The 20639-nt window shown below is 41.9% G+C and overlaps 1 long non-coding RNA gene across 1 annotated transcript; it reads left to right on the forward strand.

The window, feature by feature from the left end:
* The first annotated feature begins 278 nt into the window (after positions 1-278).
* LOC129822108 (uncharacterized) lies at positions 279-5491 on the forward strand. The gene is made up of 2 exons (XR_008754448.1): positions 279-2051; positions 2343-5491. It is a non-coding gene; the product is annotated as an uncharacterized LOC129822108 (long non-coding RNA).
* Positions 5492-20639: the final 15148 nt, after the last annotated feature.

Below are 20639 nucleotides of genomic sequence, written 5' to 3' on the forward strand. Positions count from 1 at the left end.
TTTCAACAGGACAATGACCCAACACACCCAGGCTGTGTAAGGGATATTTGAGCATTAAGGAGAGTGATGGAGTGCTGCATCAGATGACCTGGCCTCCACAATCTCCTGACCTCAACCCAATTGAGCTGGTTTGGGATGAGTTGGACTGCAGAGTGAAGGAAAAGCAGCCATCAAGTGCTCAGCATATGTGGGAACTTCTTCAAGACTCTTGGAAAAGCATTCCAGGTGAAGCTGGTTGAGAGAATGCTATGAGTGTGCAAAGCTGTCATCAAGGCAAAGGGTGGCTACTTTTAAGAATCTAAACTTTAAAATATATTTAGATTTGTTTAACACCTTGGTTACTACATGATTCCATATGTGTTATTTCATAGTTTGATGTCTTCACTTTTATTCTACAACATAGAATATTTTTTTTTTGACTGGTACTGTATTTAAGATATAAGATATACTATTTATAAGCTATTTATGTGTAATTCAATTATACTGTATCACAGACAGTTACAACTGAAAGTAATTTCTTCAGAAATTGTAGATTTAACATTAACCTGATAAACAAATCCCATAAATATTGTATTGGTCTGTTTGGGTCCACAAGTTGAACATGATGATCAGGTAGGTCATTTTCAATTGGCTACTGTGTATTTGTATGTATTATAGTTTTCTAATCAAATCCTACATCCCAGTCTTTGAGAGACAGTAAATGCCAAGACTCCATAGTCTCTCCTCCATTGCCACATACAGTATTTGCCTTACCAAGTTCACTAGAAAAGTTCCTCCTCTGCCTGCTTTGTTGCACGTTTCCTCCTGGCTTCCTCTCTTTGCTGAACCGTTAAAAACAAGCTTTTTTCTCAGCTGGGTCTGTATATAAGAAACTACAGATGTAGGATCTTAATTTGAGCCAGTTTGCTACATCAGGAAAATACTCCTGCAGCTACAAGCAATGGGAATTATAATTAATGGACATTTTTGTAGGGGTTGATGAATTTTTCGTAAGGGAAAATCAAGTCTGAAATTACAAACTTCAGAAGCCATTTTAAACCTAAAATACACTACAGGTTTTACATTTCCTGCTTTGCAGGAAAGTTCTCCTGCAATAAGGTGATCAAGTTAAGATCCTACACCTGTATGCACAGCCCCTGTAGCTACAATATATTGTGGAGTGGGCAGAACTGTCTGTTTCTCACTAAGGGAATTGTTACTGCCCATAGTGCACAGCCAAGCTGCGATTGTTTAAGAAAAAGGGAAGTGGGTTTGTTCTGTCGGGGTAGCGTAGCGAAGGTGCTATTGGGTGCACCATACCTTTGTTCTCCTGTGTTTCCCATGTTCTATAGGCTCCTGTTGAATGATTGGCGTGAGAAGTTTAATGAGCTGCTGAAGACAGGTCTTCACATTTGACCCAGTGCCTTATTAAAACACACTGGATGTATGCGCGAGCAAACGTGCATGTACGTACACACACTCAGACACGCAATCACCCCCCTCCACACACACACACACACACACACACACACACACACACACACACACACACACACACACACACACACACACACACACACACACACACACACACAGACACACAGACACACAGACACAGACAGACAGACAGACAGACAGACAGACAGACAGACAGACAGACAGACACAGACACACACACAGACACACACACAAACACACACTCATTGGCACTACTTATACTTACTGTTTTACTTGTGAGTGGAAAGGGAGGGAGGGGGACAAGAAAGTCCTTATGCCGCAACTGAGAGGCAGGAAGGATTCAGGGGAAACAACAGCAAAACATCAACAGCTGAGCTGACTATCTCACATTCCTTTCCTTTTCTGTGTCATCTCCAACTAGGACTGGACAATGACCGCATGCAGGGGGAAACACTTCCCATATAACCAAAAGTGCGCAGGGCTGAATATGAAAATACGTAACAGTACTCATCGCATTACGGTCGCGGTACTCTGTGCCAAACTTTGTGATGGATTACTGTGAAGAAATTCAGAAAATGAATGAAACACACACACACAACAGAGTCGGACGAAAGGTGAGCGCAGTTTGCCGATCTTACCCTACCATTTATCCTAACCCCCTTTTTTCCCTCCGCTATCCCCTGCTTGCTCTCTCCATTCTTTCCGTCCTTCTTTGCACTTGCCTTTGTCTGTGTCCAGCGTAATCTGTCTGGCTGAATGCGGGTGTCATGGAGAGGGAGCAAAGGTTCTGGCGTTTGGGGAAGGCATTGTCAAAGCCACGGCTATCCATTGTGTCTGTGTGGCTGACTCTCCCTCTCTCCTTCTCTCTCTCTCCCTCTGCTCTCACAATCCTGGGCCTCTCTCAGCTCTGGAGCGAGGGATTGACAGAGAGAGAAAATAAGAAGAGAAGCGTGGCGGTGATTTGGCAGCTGCCCGGTGCCCAGCTGTATTGGAAAACTCCTGCCGCCTTTGCCTTTGCGGTGGTTCCCTCCCGGAGCGGTTTGTTTGGGGGACTGGTGTCCTGGGTGGGTGTCTGGCTACCCTCCCCTGCGGCAGGGCTGGCTGCTGTGGCTGTGACTGTGGCTGTACCCCCTGGGGAGCTGAGGAATGGAGGTCTGGCCAGAGTGAGTTCTCCCTCTCTCTCTCCCGTTGTCCCCTATCCCCTTAACCGGTAGCTGAACTGCCAAAACCTCCACCTTGTCATATACCTCTTCATTCTGTCTCTCGCCCATCCCACTTTTCCAGCTCTCCACTGGGTAAAGATAGTTTTTAATTATCTCTTACCTGTCAGTTGTTACTAAGTGCTTTTTAAGTGCATGTTTCCCTTAAATGAAGTGTTAAAATGTCATGTTGGAGCTGTTGAGGCCGTTGGTAAACGTATCCACACAACCACCAGTCACACACAAATGCACGATGGGACAGTTTGGATCTTTTTCTATTGTTATTGTACGTCAGGACTTTACCAAAGAATACACAACTATGAAGGATAGCTCAACCTTTGGAAGCAAAGCGCACTTCCTCCTCTCATTTCCTGACTCTGTCTGTGACTTGATTTTATTGCTGTAAACGTTCATAACTTGAAGGACAGAGCTCAAATACTTAACTGATAGATTTACAGAGCCGAAGGTTTTGGTACTGACTCAAATTGTTCTGAATTGAATGACATGTTTCAACAAATAATACATGTTTGTTTTACTGATGAAATTGAAAGATGGTAAAAAGTGAGAGAATTTGATGGTTCAGTTCATTTGGATAGTGTGGTGCCTGTTTGTTCTTGATAAGCTGCTGTTGTTTTTGTTTCTCAATTTTGACTGTGCTTTAAAAAACAGTTTTTAAGTTCTACTCCCACAATAATGAAACTATACTGTGGCATTACAGCTGTCATCTGAAGCTAGTATAATGTCTTTTCAATCTCCTAGATGTCAGCTTCAGAAATGTAAAATAGACCATCTAAGCAACTTTGTAACTCACCCTATTGTCTTAGTCAGCAGATTTAAAATTTATGAAATAATTATCAGGATTTTGCCGTATTCCTCCCCTGTTCAGTATTAGATTTGTTTTTGTCAGGGTGCGTACTTGAGCTCCTACCAACTGGTGTTGATATGCAGCAGTCTGAAATTGATTAAACAGTCTTGAATGCCAGACAACCAATAGTCTAACACTCAGGTTTGATTTGCTGAAATTACATTCTAGCAGATGCCAGATGTGACGATTTCCTGAAAGGCAACCAACACATGCAATTCAAATGGTAATTCTAAATCATTATAGTATAAGGCAAGAAACCTGATCATGGTTGCACATAATGGCATGGCAGATGAAACAGAGACTATTTCTGGAATCAATCATTAGGAATTTTAAAATGTTTTATTGTTTTATGTAGATTGGATGTGATTTGTTATCACGATTGCTGAGGCTTCCTAAAGAGAGCAATCTGAACTCTTTGGTTCTGAGGGGACCCCTGTTATATATACTACTAAAACACTGGCAAATAGATTTTCCATTTCTTTTGTTGAGAAATTGTGTGATTATTTAGCCACAAAAAAGTGTTTAACGGAAAACTAAAGGAGACTAGAGAGAGACAGACAGAAAGAGAGAGAAACTTTTGTACTTTACAAATTGAAAAGTACAATTAAATAGACATATATTTTAAAGTAGTAAATTTAGCATAAAGCAAAGATCTTTACATTGACGTATTCTTTTAACTCGCTGAATTTTGTAGGATTACTGTAGAAATCACCCCTTTTAGAATTCTATAGTCAGTAAATTGTATACTTTCTTCATTATAGCCTCTGAGATTGTGAGAATACTTTCAACCAAGAGATAATATTACATGTTATTTATAAAAGTTTACAGATTCATTCAGTTGCCAAATGTTCTTACCTAAAGTGTTGTGGAATCTGCAGTGCAGACGTGTGCTGTGAATAGAGTGTAGTGTGTCTGACTGTCCAGGAGAGGGGGAAAGGAAACATCTTTATTCAGTGAATGAAAATCTCTCCGATGAACTGCACTTCTGATCGTCCCAGCTCTGAGTACAAGTACAGCAGACCAGTACCCATTTTCACAAAGCTTCTCAGTTTAAGAGAGCTGGTTTAGGAACAGCTCCTCCCTGTCTATGTCATTTTATTTATTAAATGCTTTTTAAATACAGGCCCAGATCTGAGAGAGGTCTGGTTGATTTAATGGTAGAGGGGCACTATCATAAAACAACTGTATCTTTGGCCAAGCTGTTTTTTTAATGCATTTCTTAAATAACCTTTTTTAAATAAGTATGAGCAATGTACATGAATGGTGAATGGCATATGTCTGCCTAGTATTAAGCCAAGATCTTTTAGTAGCTAATAGTGAAAATTGCAATTTTGTTGCATGAGCCAGTCATGTTTAGTCAAGATCATGATCTAGAATTTATACTTAACACATTCTATTTCTATAATAATGATGCAAGGATTTTGTAAAGACAAAATTGGTTTTAGTTTTTAAAGTTGAGATTATTCCATAGGAACTACTTACTATGTCTCTTCATTAGAAATGAAGCTTTAAGAAGGAAATGCTTATGGACTTTTTTACCAGATAATTGGTTTGATTTTTACAATGATTTACTAACAAATATCATTACATTTTTTGTGATTTGGAATTAAATTTTACTGAAGAATGTTTGATGAAAAATATGTATTTTTTGTATACTATAGTAAATGGTAAATGTAAAATAAACAGAATCAAATAAATATAAATAGCAATATCAGTAGTTTCTAGTTTTTCCATAGGCTCCGGGGTTTTCACAATTGTTAAGCCGAGCTAGTTTTATGTAGAATCTCACTTTGTGAGTTTTACATCATAAAAAAAAAAAGAAATTCACTCTGCAGAATTTACCATTGTCGGAGTTCCCTTTCCATGTGTGTTTCTAGAGACACAGAGAAATATGCGTTTTATTACCAGAACTAACTCTGCTCCTTTCAGTTTTCCCCCAACTTTTCAACACATAAATTATTAATGTTAAATAAACCACACATCTTGCAAACGTTCAAAAATCTGTACTTGATCCCAGGCTTTAAATAAAAAGCTGTCAGCCTGTTGCTTTTCTTCACAGATAATGTAAAGTTTGTAACGATTCAAAACCCCAGTTGAAGTGATAGATAGTGCTGCGTTGGTTCAGCGTTAGAGTAGAGTAGAGCAGGAGGAGACTGTATGGCACAAAGAGAGACGGGACGTTGATTTGTTCCTGTTTTGTAAGCCCCCTCATTCCCCCCTGGCGCCCCCCCCCCCCCCCCTCTCTCTCTCTCTCTCTCTCTCTCTCTCTCTCTCTCTCTCTCTCTCTCTCTCTCTCTCTCTCTCTCTCTCTCTCTCTCTCTCTCTCTCTCTCTCTCTCACTCTCTCACTCTCTCCCAAGCAGTGTAAACACACAGCTCCAGAGGAATGTTGGACTCTCTGACCTCACAGCAAACACTCTGGTGCAGTTCACTCAGTTCAGCCTGGCCGTGCAGTGCTCCGAGTGCAGCCAGCCCCTCTCCCCTCGCCTAGCCCCTCTCCTCTCTCTCCTCTCCCCTCGCCGCTCCTCTCCTATTTGAGCCAGTGAGAGACAGGGAGAGAGGGAATGAGGGAGAGAGAAACAGAGCCGCCAGATTCCTTCCTGCTCTCTCTCTCTCTGCTCTCTCCGTGGCGGGCAAACCCCATTGTGTGCAGTGCCTGGCACACTGCAACCCCCTCCCCAATGCCCTCTTCCTCCCTCTCTCCTTTAACTGTCCCTCCTCACAACTCCTCATTACGTCCACACAGAGCCACACACACCACAGTAGCTTGCGGTTCCTGGAAATATGTTATATGGCACGGAGACCAAGGTAGTGTCCCTGCCTGGGCGATTGGTTGTGCACTGAAAGGCATCTGTAAAGAATTGAAAAGCAAAGGGTTACTGCCTTACTGGTGTTTGTATTTGCCTGTGATTTGGACCTCTCCCCATAGTGTTAGATTGCGTAGCTTATCTTTCTGTGGCGCAGGACAAGCAGAACCTTTAAGCTGCTTCCTGACCATGCCGTCACCACCAGCGAACTGACAGACAGGATCAGCTGAAGTTAGATCAAAGCCTTATCTGTCAGTGTGTGTAAAGGCAGTGTAACATGAATGTTTGACCTCCTCTCTCTTTCTGAGCCAGCCAGACTGGGCTCAGTCATGTTTAGCAGATAGAGCAAGCCACCCCTACACACGTACTGTGCATATACACAGACCAATGTGCACACATGGACGCTCGCACACGTGTGTACACACAGATACATGCATGTACACATACACACCACACGCGCACACACACGCACGCACACACACACACACACACAACTGACGATGCTGGAGGGCTGATATTTAATGTCTGGGATGGGTGGGGAAGATGTCAGGGCAGAGAGCACAGTGAGCCACACATTCATTCCGCTGGGCTACCTCTCATACAATAGACAAATGTGGGTTTTTTCACCGAACCAAAAGTGTTTTCACTGTGGTTTCCTTAGGTACTGTCATGGCACGGTGGCTTATCCAGTGCTGTCATTTCATACACATCACAATTTCACTGGAGCTTTCATTTTATGAACCTAATTTACCCTGGTATTTCATTTTATGACACTACAGAGACATATGTTACAATTCTAGAATGTCTTTTATGAATCCTAATATCATTACCGCAGGTATGTCTACGTTATGCCGGCACCATATAAATCCTGTTTACAGGGTAGGCCTGCACCCGAAGAATGACTGGATTATCTTGGCTGTTACATTTGCATCTTTAAATGCTCATCTCTGTCTATGGTTGCTTTCCAAACGGCATCCTATTTTCTTTTTAGTGCACTATATAGGACATAGGGTGCCACTTGGGACGCATCCTCTGTCTATGGAGAAGGCTGGGGAAGAGGATGGGCGCCAAGCAGCTAGCTACAAGACTCGTCTCATTTCTTTAAGCTGAGTAAACGCAGCTCGGGAGTTTGGGAGCCGGAGATACCAGGGAAGAATTTCACCTGAACAAAGAGGCTGGTTGTGTTGGCGCTCCACCAGGGGCTTGATCTCTGTGAGCTGTAATTTAACAGAGAAAAGGACAGTGTTCAGTAGAGGGAGGGTAGGAGGGAGGGATTCCCAGCTTTTCCCATCATCTGATTTTTTCTCAAATGATCTATTTCAGTAAGCACAGCACAGCAACCCCATCTAAACAGTCATTTCAAGATGTCCGCCAGTTTTAGTTGCTCATAACCATGTGCTGTGTCAATATGAAATTGTATGTAATTATGTTTTTAGATCAGGATTGTTGCTGTCGTCGTGAACCTCACTGATCAGAACCCTAACCCTGTTTTATTGTATAGCGTTGAACCTGGTATGGTCCTCTCTGGAGAATCATTTGTTAAAGGGGACAGAGGGGTTACTCTGTCCTCTGCTGGTGGGTGTTGGCTAGTGCAGCAGGTTCATGACCAGAAAGTGGCATTTGGACTGGTGAAAGTGTTCGTTCAAGTCGTTTTAGCTTTAAGGTGCTGTTCATATGACAGCGATTCCTTTTGATTGTCGTTACAGAGGGGAAATTATGAATGCTGCATTTGTCGTACATTTCCCTTAAGTTGCACTTTTGTTGCATGTTGAGTAAAAGTCAGCTACTTCACAGAAGTATAATAAATTCATACAAATATACCTTCATAAATATTCATGACATGGCTGTCATGGCTTTATCATTATAATGATCTGTGGCTATCTTCCTCCTCAAACCTTTAACACCTGGATTCCTTGTAGTGTGGCTATGCGAATGAGAAGCAAACCATTTAAGGTCAATTATGTATATAAACACTGAGTATGAATATGTATGCCAATGTATATGAATGTGCCTATGTACTGCATATGTCTATGGGTGTGAATAGGTATGTGAATGTTTGAAGCCTATGCAGGCAGCCAGTGTCCGTAGACTAGGAGGAGGACTGATGGCCAGGCAAAGAGAACCAGATGGCTGGAAATATAGACTGCTAAATTATTCATCAGGTTTGGAGCCTTGGGATGAATGGGAAGCTAGCTAGAGTGGACGGTTTTATTAGCTAGGAGTTGGTGGAGGACTCAGAGAGAGAGAAGTGGTGGGGGAGTGGGTGGGTGGGTGGGCAGAGAGAAAGAGAGAGATTGAGGTGGGGGAAGAGAGAGAGAGAGAGAGAGAGTGAGAGAGTGAGGGGAGGAAGAGATACTGTAAACAGTCTAGATACAAGCAGTTCTGCACTCATAGTTAAGCGTGTATAAATTGAACATAATTCCCTTTTGAATCACTTTTCTCTCTGTGCTTATTCTGACCTTGAATTTAAGCATGAGAATAGCATGTTCTTCACCCGCTACTCATTCGGCTTGGAGATGTAAGTAATGAAGGTGTGGTGGAGGTGTGTCTACAAATACACCATATTCTGACCGTGACTCCGTTCTTGAATAATTCCACCTCCTTTACTTGCAAGGTTGAGCAAACCTGCCGGTTCAAAGTCAAAAAGCATCGACTTAATTTCTCCTATATAAATATCAGCATTCTCCACGCACTTTAATTTATAAATTGATAAGAGCTATTGATAATAGCTAGATTAATTAGTAATCCGTTTGGGGAAGGGAATTGTAAATACACATAGAAATTGTTTTAGAAAATGTTTCCTTATGATCCCGGGAGACGAATGTGAAACCAGTCATATCGAAGCAAACTGAAAATGATATTAACATGAAATGTATTGTGGCCCCTTTTCCACAGTGAAGTAGGCTATAAATTGCTGTGCCATTATTCAGAATTGTAACTGTGTGCCATCATAATTTGCGTGGATGAAATTTGGAGACCCAAGCTATAGGCTTCTGTGGGGCTGAACCTACTGAGTTGATTTATCCACTTTAGAAAGTTTAAATGATATACCCTGGCTTTTCTCCGTTTTATTTTACAATTTGTACCATGTTAAATATTAGTCACTATCGGGAGCCACCGTCAGTAATACCCACATACATTTAGAACTGTCACTTAGGTGTTACTTTTCTTCAATTTGTAGTCTACATTTTGCATCATTCCATTCCGTTGACCTTTCTTTCCTCTGTCACGTCTGTGTAGTTGTTCCTGAGGGTCACTAACATTACTGGATCATATTAGGCTAATGTTGGGACATGTAGCCTCTATGAATCATTATGGAACTCAGACCACAAGTAGCAGGTTAAACCTGGAGCCTCTAGAGCCTGGCGATGGTTCATGACGACTGGACCTTTGTCACACAGTTCCATGAATAGTGAGAATTAGGGTAGATTAATAGGACTATTGTTCAACACCTATTGTACACTTTTTTCCACCTTCCAATATTTCATGAAAAACTATACATTCTGGAAACATTTAACAAGACTAGGCCAACAAAAGAGGACATAGACACAACTTTTAACTTTTACAGTTTGCCAAAATAATCTATAAAATTAGAGTATTTTTAAATCTTCCAGTTGGTGCTGAAACGAAGACAAAGATGCATAGATGGCATTCTTTCATTGATCCCTATATTCTGAACCGGTTCTCTATATGTATTCTAGTCTGTTGACATTTAAAGGGATGGCCTAAGATAAATGTACTAAAAAACTCCATGAGAAGATCTGTTGGTCAGTAAGTGGGAGGGTTTTCAGCAGTTTAATTAAATGTATTCAGCGCGTAAGGGAACCACACCTGCAAAGCTCATTACGCACCTGCGTAAGGTATTAGTCTGAGAAATGCCTAGGAAAGGCGTACATTTCCTGAGTTGGAATCGGCCCCTTACTGTTTAGCATGTTGTCTACATTACTGTAAATGGGTTGAGCATGATTACACGGTTACATGGTGTTTAAGTAAGATAGCGTTGCACTTTATTCATGATACATTTTTGTTGCATGCTGCATCTGATGCATGACACATTAAGTGTATTATTATTTACCTTGGGCCCAATTCAGACGCCTTTCCTATGCATGGATTTCCTACACACTTCTACATTGTTGGTATTCAGACTTACCTTATGCAGGTGCATAACAGGCTTTCCATGCATGGTTCGCTTGCTAACACTGAATACATTTAATTTAACTGCTGAAAACCCTCACACTTGCTGGCCAACAGATTTTCTTGTGGAGTTTTCATTCAATGGGTTTTTTATTACATTTATCTAAATCCATCCATTTCAATTTGGTGTACCTTTAATTAGAGTCAATAGAATATATGGAGAGAACAGTCCAGAATATTAGGGATCAATTGAACATTTCAGAAAATGTTCATTTTATATCTGGCGCTAATAGTGGAATGATAGATTTTACAGTATTACTTACGTGCCAGTGTTGTGGTTGGCTGTGATATTCATTCGCGTATGGATTTATTCCGCCTTAGCAGCATCTGTCGAGTGGAAATCATTCATTTCCTGATTGCAAAAATTCTACACTGTTCGCTCAATTTCAGTTTAGTGTAGGGAATCATTGTATCATCTAAATCTCTGTGAAATATATTTTCAATAACAGAAAATCTAGATTTTACAGCTGTTTGAAGCTGGTAGACCAAAACCAAAAGTAACTTTCATTTTTGGTCCACCAGCTTCAAATAGCTGTAAAAATTATATTTGTTCTTATTGAAAATATATTTCACCCCAAATGAATAGTGGGTGAATAGCATGCTTTTCTCATGCTTAAATTCAAGGTCAGAATATGCTTAGAGAGAAAAGTACATAAAAAGGGAATTACATTCCATTTCATGCACTTAACTCAGTCGGAATTCCCCCCCCTTGTGAATGACTTACAGTGACTTCAAAAAGTATTCACACCCCTTAACTTTTTCCACATTTTGTTGTGTTACAGCCTCACTGATCTACACACAATACCCCATAATGTGAAAGTGGAATTTTGTATGCAGACATTTTTTTGAAATTAATAAAAAATGTAAAGCTGAAATGTCTTGAGTCAATAAGTATTCAACTCCTTTGTTATGGCAAGCCAAAATAAGTTCAGGAGTAAAAATGTGCTTAACAAATTATATTTTTTCAATTTGACCTTTATTTAACTAGGAAAGTCAGTTAAGAACAAATTATTTTTACAATGACTGCCTACTGGGGAACACTGGGTTAACTGCCTTGTTCAGGGGCAGAACGACAGATTTTTGTCTTGTCAGCTCGGGGATTCAATGCAGCAACCTTTCGGTTACTGGTGGTCCAACGCTCTTACCACTAGGTTACCTGCCGCCCCCACACATAATAAGTTGCAAGGATTCTTTCCATGTTCATTAATAGTGGTTAATACACCCAGTCCTTACAAAGATACAGACGTCCTTCCTAACTCAGTTGCTGGAGAGGAAGGAAACTGCTCAGGGATTTCACCACGAGGCCAATGATGAATTTAAAACAGTTACAGAGTTTAATGGTATGAGAAATCATTGTAGTTACTCCACAATACTAACCTAAATGACAGAGTGAAACGAAGGATGCCTGTACAGAATAAAATATGCATCAAAAACATGCATCCTGTTTGCAACAAGGCACTTAAGTAATTCTGCATGTGGAAAATAAATTGAATACAAAGTGTTATGTTTGGGGCAAATCCAACACAACACATCACTGAGTACCACCCTTCATATTTTCAAGCATGATGGCATCATGTTATGGGTATGCTTGTTATTGGCACGGACTTTATGATAAAAAATAAATGGAATACAGATATAAGCAAAGGCAAAATCAGAATTTGATTGAGAAGTTTTAAAATAATAACGGTTCAATATTGTACATGCGCCGAATAGTGTAGACTTTACTGTGAAATGCTTATGAGCCCTTTCCAACGATGCAGAGTACAACAAATCATGAGAAAAGAAAAACAGTAACACAAGAGGAATAAAATACACAAGAATGGAGCTATATACACACACTCACACACACTAACATAGACAAACAGACACACACTCATTCACTCTCTCACTCACTTACTCACTCCTCTGTGGAAGAAATAGACCAGAGAGGAAGCTTCGACCCTTCACCGAGCAAGGGCTGTCTGGTGTCATGGCAACCAGTGTGGATTACCCCACCCTCCCTCCATCAGGAAGAGAGAGAGCGTGAGAGAGAGATAGATGGTGGGGTCTATATTGGCCTATATCTTTTAATAGATCAAATATATATTTTTTTGTACCCCCTTTTCTCCCCTTGGAAGTTACAGTCTTATCCAATGGCTGCAACTCCCGTATGGACTTGGGAGAGGCGAAGGTCAAGAGCCATGCGTCTCCCGAAACACGAACCCGCCAAGCCGCACTGCTTCGTGACACACTGCTCGCTTAACCCGGAAGCCAGCCGCACCAATGTGTCGGAGGAAACACCGTACAGCTGGCGACTGTAGTCAGCGTGCATGCACCCGGCCCGCCACAGGAGTCGCAAGAGCGCAATGGGACAAGGACATCCCAGCCAGCCAAACCCTCCCCTAACGCTGGGCCAATTGTGCGCGACACAACCTGGGATCGAACCAGGGTCTGTAGTGACACCTCTAGCACTGCAATGCAGTGCCTTTGCAGTGCCTTAGACCGCTGCGTCACTCCGGAGGCCCTGGATCAAATATATTTTAGAATGTAAATACAATCTAGTAGGATATTTTAAAGGATCTGATGAATCTGAAAACTGGGGCAGAGGGAGCGGAAAGGAAGGTACCAACCTGAAGGTAGCTACAGGCTAGCCATAGCTTTCTGTCTTTGTGCTCTGGGTGGGTATCCTGTAAAAGATATGATGATAGATAGCCTGAATAGATGGAATACAGCACGGTGTGGAACACATTTTTCACCGCGGGCCGCCTTCAGTCTTCAACGAGGTCCGGAGGGCCCCACTGAAAATGTGTTATATTTCCTTGCCGTCAACGTTTGAAAAAAATAGTCCTCTATACATTGTTTTTTGAGAATTTTTGATGCTCCCTGACTGACTAGCTTTCATTTCAGTGATTATTAGTGAGTTGGACACAGTCAAGAAACTATGAATTTAGGTCCATTATCTTTTCTACTCAGTTTTCATTTGAGTTTGTTTTCCCCCAAAAAAATGATATTAGAAGAGATAATAGAAGAGATAATAGTCTTTAATAGAAGAGATGCTGAGGAGAAACAGGGGTGGAAGGTTGGCAAGAGGTTGAGAGAGACGGGCGGACGACAGACAGAGCGACAAAGAGAAAGGAGGGAGAACGAAATGGAACGATACGAGGAGTCGGGAACGAGGATAGGCAAGGAAGATAGGACAAGAGGGAGGGAGGGAGGGTGGTGTGGAGTGGAATGGCGAAAGAGAGGCAGAGAGGAGGGTGGGACACTGGGTTATTTGAGGACACACAAAGAAAGCTTCTCTCATACTGACATCTCTCAAAGCTCCCCTGATGACTGCAGTACACCCCGGCATCAGACTGGAGCCATCCTAACCCTCAGTCCACACCACACACAACATGGGACAGGGGTCTGAAATGGAACCCTATTCCCTAGCCTATATACTGAAGCATACTTATTTTAGGGCTCTGGTCAAAAGCACTGCACTATAGGGAATAGGGTGTCGTTTAGAATACACTTAGGTTGACAAACTGTGATACCAGTGGGAACCTACAAAACACACATTCACAGTTCAAATGTTCCTGAAATACTCATTCCTTTCCCCCTTTCCCTGTTTACCTTACAGTCAGAATAGCGTCATTACCTGTTCTGGTGTTCCTAACCATTTCCTATTACCTTACATCTTACACCAACGGCTGTGTCTTCTACACCAGACAGAGGAGCGCTCTACCGTTGTCCGTCAATCCGTGTCTGAGTCATGACCAGGGCGCATATAATTACACAACACCGCTATAGACATTAACTCAAAGTACATGGCATTAACTGCTCCTTTGATTAGCTGTGTTACCAGGTAGGCTGGGAGGGAACACGCAGAGGCCGTCAGTAAAGCAGAGAGGCTGCCTAGTGGAAGACTGGTGGTGTAGTGCATGGCTATTGGCTAATGGACGCCCAGTAGGAGCCTCACTGTAATAGCTTTCTGGTTACACCACTGTTACTTGGAATGCAAGGTCATAATTAAGACCTTTTATTACAAAAGGCTTTACAATTAGAACAGAATCCACTCCAATAAAAGGAACCGCCGGCTAATTTGGAGAGAGAGGTTTTTTTCCCTGTGTTTTTTGAATCGGTGCCCAGAATAGACCACTCGTCTTGAGAAATGCAAAGGGAAAAAAACTTTCAAAATTAGAATTTCCCCTTTGAAAGATTCCCAGATTTTCCAGGCATTATGCGACATGCCAGGAATGAGCGGAATTGCATTTTTATTTGGGTTGTAATTGTTACAATAAAGATAATGGCTGTAAAACACTACTTGTTTCCACTCTATTCTACATCATGGCTGCCTAATGTAGTCGAGAATCTAGTGTGTCATGCAACAATCATTTACAACAATGATTATTGTTCACTCTCAGTCAATGTGAAGATCATATTTTACACCAGAATCTGTTTCTCCCTCTATTGAAATTAGTGTGCTGTGTAAACCACCATCTCTGCATGTGATTCAGCAGTTCTGTACATAGACTGATACTAGTGAAGCATCAGATACTGCTCATCTATCTTAGATCCTTCATGCCATATACACTGAGTATACCAAAAATTAGGAACACCTTCCTAATATTGAGTTACACCCCCGTTTGCCCTCAGAACAGCCTCAATATGTCGGGGCATGGACTCTACAAGGTGTTCCTAATGTTTTGTATACTCAGTGTATGTCAACATAGTGGCATGATGATAAGATATTGGAGTTTTTCATGTTTTTCAGGAACCAGAGACAGTAACCATAGAAGCCAATGAGTGGAAGAGAGCAGCCTCACATGATCATTAGCACCACTTCTGGACTGTGAGTAGAGTATTCTCAGCTGGGTCGTTCCACGAAAAGAGTGCCTTTTGCATCCCTTTGATATTTTAAGTAGAAATTGTGCACCAATATTGAATTTAAAAGCCTGCTATATTAAGTGCCCTGGAGAATTCAATGAATCAGATTTTTTAAATATAATTAAAGAATTCTGCACTTTACATTAACATAAGCCACTTAACCCCAACATTTCTTAAAGTTTTCACCATCATTGTAAAGCCCTGTTTTTTGTTGCTTTGACAAAGTCATTTCAGAAGAGTATTATTCATTTTATGTGATTAGTGATTCATTTACGTCTGTCCCTCATTTTAAGGTCAACACTGTTAGTGAACTGAACTCTCTTTTTAATATGTTGAAACTAGTCCTTTTAAATATTTTTTTCCAAAACATTCTAATAGTCAACTCATAGTGTGAAAGCAGGTGAGCTGGTTCTACTCTTCTTGACCATTATCTGGTGTTTTGTGATGGAAAACTGAGCGGGATAAGCATAACACTTCAACCCTGTTACCCAGGCTAGAAATGTTTTAACAATTGCGATTTTTGGGTGAAATTTGCATTCAATTGCTACTCCCTGTTGCACACAACAAGCTTCTATTCCCCCTGTCACAAGGGGATTTTTGGCTGATTTAAGATGAAATCATCAACCCTGTTATTTTATTTAACCTCTCGAGATGGGACAACATGTTTTTATTACGTTGCAGGTGCTCTTTATGACAGAATGTTAACATTTGTGTGAAATCAAAAGTTTCTTTTGACCAAGTTAAACTACTCAAAAGGCACTGAAATGGTGGAACGATCCAGCTACTTTTACCACGACTACTTTTACCAAACCGCATTTCAAGTGTACCTGTAGTATCTGTATTGGAGCAGTCCTTGGAGCTAGCCACCCTGCTGGAATGTACCTTGAACGGTCTACTGAGATGGAGGAGATGGTAAACAAAAACAGTGAAGTCTGGGCCTCCTCTCTCAGCTCTGTTCAACTACTGCAGCTGTTCCCTCTTTATGGTCATCAGCCTATACATACATCAGCTGACCTGCCAACAGCTGCATTTACATAAGTATTCAGATCACAACCGGCCGTGATTGGGAGTCCCATAGGGCGGCCCAGCATCGTCCGGGTTTGGCCGTTGTAGGCCGTCATTGTAAAAGATAATTTGTTCTTAATTAACTGACTTGCCTAGTTAAATAAAGGTGATTTAAAAATAAATAATAATAATTTGAAAAAAATCTAAATGTACTCAGTACTCTGTTAAAGCACCTTTGGCAGTGATTGCAGCCTTGAGTCTTCTTGGGTATGACGCTACAAGCTTGGCACAGCTGTATTTGGGGAGTTTCTCCCATTCTTCTCTGCAGATCCTCTCAAGCTCTTGTCAGGTTGGATGGGGAGCGACACTGCACAGCTTTTTCAGGTCTCCAGAGATGTTCGATCAGGTTCAAGTCCGTGCTCTGGCTGCGCCACTCAAGGACATTCAGAGACTTGTCCCAAAGCCCCTCCTGCGTTGTCTTAGCTGTGTGCACAGGGTTGTTGTCCTGTTGGAAGGTAAATCTTCACCCCAAACCTTCGCCCTGACCCAATCCTGAGCGCTCTGAAGCAGGTTTTCATCAAGGATCTCTCTGTACTTTGCTACGTTCATCTTTCCCTCAATCCTGACTAGTCTCCCAGTCCCTGCCACTGAAAAACATCCCCACAGCATGATGCTGCCACCACCATGCTTCACCGTAGGGATGGTGCCAAAATGTGTGCAACGCTGTCATCAAGACAAAGGATGGCTACTTTGAAGAATCTCAAATATAAAATATATTTTAACACTTCTTTGGTTACTACATGATTCCATATGTGTTATTTCATATGTAGAAAATAGTAAAATAAAGAAATACCCTTGATTGAGTAGGTGTGTCCAAACTGTTAACTGCTACTGGATTTTCAAAGAAATGTGGATCATCATTATTTGGTCCATAAAGGTTAATGAGGCATATCTGTTTAAGGTCCAATGACATATTTAAAATCATCCATCTACCTTGCGGATCTGCTTGGACAATTTGCACATTCGGATCAAAATGACTGTTAATTAATATCATCACCCCTTTTGAGTTTCTTTGCCCATGGGAGAAGTATATTTCACCCCCAGTCCTTTTTCCACACAACTTCATGAGTTGAATGAGTTTCCTGTAAACAATAGATGTTATATTCTTTCTCTTTAAGCCAGGAAAATATTGTTTGTCTTTTCTTATTATCTGCTAAGCCATTGCAATTAAAACTGGCTATACTTATTTCACCAATTACCATAATGAGATACAATTTTCAGATCTATTTATCATAATATATGTTTGTAAATTTACCATTGAAAAGTACCATAATGATTGAGTGTCCATTGTTTTCCTCTATTCCACCCGCTAAAGCCCCTCCCCATCCTAAGTTGGGTTGTCATCCCAGTGACCGGCAGGCCACCCCCATCCCCCCGGATCCCTAGACCCCCCGAGAGGCCAGGACCTATTCTTTGAAAAGAGAACACGGTGCCACCCACAGAACAGAAGTAGATCAACCGCCAAAAGCATTTCCAATGCTCTCACCTCAATTTGCTTCATATATAGATATAAAAAACGATATATATTCAAAAATATTGCTTAACTTAATTCCCATCATTAACAATTAATATGCGTAATAATGTCGACAGATCATGCAAACGATTGTTACCGATAACCAGGATTGCCATTGCGTTACATTTTTGTCAAGCAATTATTATTTTAGCAAACAATTATTGTGTCATCCTATATTGTCCATAACATCATTACTCCCAAGCAACAGATGTGGGATACACACACACACACACACACACACACACACACACACACACACACACACACACACACACACACACACACACACACACACACACACACACACACACACACACACACACACACACACACACACACACACACACACACACACACACACATACTCTTACACACTCAACCCCTTTCCCCTACAATCATCCATAAGCTCAGATGCCCAACAGTTGTTACATCCCAGAGCCCAACTCAAGAAAGGACTTGATTTACGAAAGCATATACAGCTTCAGCTGTTTGAGAAAGCATGCAAGATTGAGCAAAATTTGCAAAAATGGGGAGATTTGATGAACCAATGTCAAGTCCTAGTTGATGGAGATCAGATACACTCCCTTCCCCTGAAACACAAACACACTGGTCCCCCATTGTGACCATTTTCCCAAGCGTCTCTGTGCAGTCAGACCTTTGATTATTTTGTGCCACCAGGGTCACAATAATATGCCCCCTGAAGAAAAATCCTAACGCTACAGCATACAATGAGATTCTAGATGATTCTGTGCTTCCTACTTTGTGGCAACAATTTGGGGAAGACCCTTTCCTGTTTCAGCATGACAATGCCCCAGTGCACAAGGTTAGGTCCATAAAGAAATGGTTTGTTGAGATTGGTGTGGAAGAACTTGACTGGCCTGCACAGAGCCCTGACCTCAACCCCATCGAACACCTTTGGGATGAATTGGAACACCAACTGCGAGCCAGGCCTAATCGCCCAACATCAGTGCCCGACCTCACTAATGTTCTTGTGGCTGAATGGGAGCAAGTCCCTGCAGCAATGTTCCAACATATGGTGGAAAGCGTTCCCAGAAGAGTGGAGGCTGTAAAGGGGGGACCAACTCCATATTAATGCCCATGATTTTGGAATGAGATGTTGGACAACCAGGTGTCCACATACTTTTGGTCATGTAGTGTATGTTCATTAAAATACCAAACCACAAGTACGGTATAATGGTAGTTCTCACCGCATGGATGTTATTTGTGAGCGATAGCAAAATCCCTGTACCAACACACATAATACTAACCCCAGCAGAGTCTGCCTGCTGCCCACGACAGCAGCAAATGGACCACTCTTATACCTTTCATTTTTATCATTTCAAATGCAGTCTGTTTATTGTTTTTGGCAAAAAAAACAGCCTCAAGTACATGTTGTCTACAACACTTGCAACCACAGACATCCATTACAATTCTTTGTAAATGAACAATGAAATGAGCAGATGAAAGCTTGCAAGGATTTGACTGAGTGAGCGTGGCAAACAATCCCAGGCATTAACCTGGTGCAGAGGAGAAGGAGTCATTGCAAGGTTAAAGCCCAGCAGCACGTCGTCGAAAGAGAGAGAAGTGGGATAAGGACCCGATGCCAGGAATACATTTTGAGGACAGCAGAAAAGGCCAAGTTCCTCTCGCCAATTGCTTTGGGGTTACAGAGATAATGCTGAAAGCTTTAAGCTGAGGGTTTTTCAGTCTGGGTCCTGGAGCCACTGTCTACTGCAGCTCATGGCTACCGCAGTTGCTAGAAATAGAGAGACAGAGAGAGAGCGTGAGAGAGAGAGGGAGAGAGAGAGACGGAATCTTGGATGTTGTCCCTGATCCAAGCCAGGATGGGCGACGTGGGGTGTAGGATACGTCAGACCAGCCTGGCATACGCTGTATGTACCCGACAACACACCACTAGAGCCGATGTGGGGTTTGGGGGTGGGGGCAGGGTGTTTTGAAGAGGAAGGGGTTGGGTATGCGCGTGTGTGTGTGTGTTTGTATGCAGCAATGCCATGCCCTCCCCAGCTCTGCTGGCTCCAGAAAGTTTGCCGTGCCCAACGCCGAGGGAGCTGCCAGTGCTGAGCTGTCTGGCACTTCTCCCCTCTGCAGGGCATTGATTAAGTGACACAAAACAGCACAGCACAGCGCTACTGCCTCACCTGCCATTAGCTGAGCTAGTGCCTGCCAATACCCACACATGAGTCAGGGAATATTGGCGTGGTTCGAGACAGACTATCAGCCAATAGGAGCTGATGTCTGTGTTTTGTGGCAGAGTGAGAAAGAGGGTGGGAGAGAGAAAGAGAGAGAGGGGGAGTGGGGGAGAAAGAGAGTGAGGGAATGAGAGAGAGAGAGAGAAGGGGAGAGAATGAAAAGAGAGAGGACGAGAGAAAGGGATTGAGAGAGAGCCTTTGAAATGGTGACAGAGATGAGCTGGTAACAGGGAGACATGGCTCTGCGGTTGTTTGGAGATTAAATGTACGATGGCACGTTTTAATATTTGAATATTTTCGAGAGGCTTTAATGAACCTGTCAAAGTGAAAAAATGGTTATTGAAACCTAATAATGAGAGAAGTTAAGCACCAAACGCTTCATGCATAACTGTTGTGAATAGTTACGGCTGATATGACGGCGAACCTCTACAAAGCAGCGATATCTAGGCTGCAACAGTAGATAATTAAACAAAGAAAAAACAACTATGATTAGAGCTTGTTG

The sequence above is a fragment of the Salvelinus fontinalis genome, chromosome 24 (assembly GCF_029448725.1).
Source record: "Salvelinus fontinalis isolate EN_2023a chromosome 24, ASM2944872v1, whole genome shotgun sequence".
Lineage (NCBI taxonomy): Eukaryota > Metazoa > Chordata > Actinopteri > Salmoniformes > Salmonidae > Salvelinus > Salvelinus fontinalis.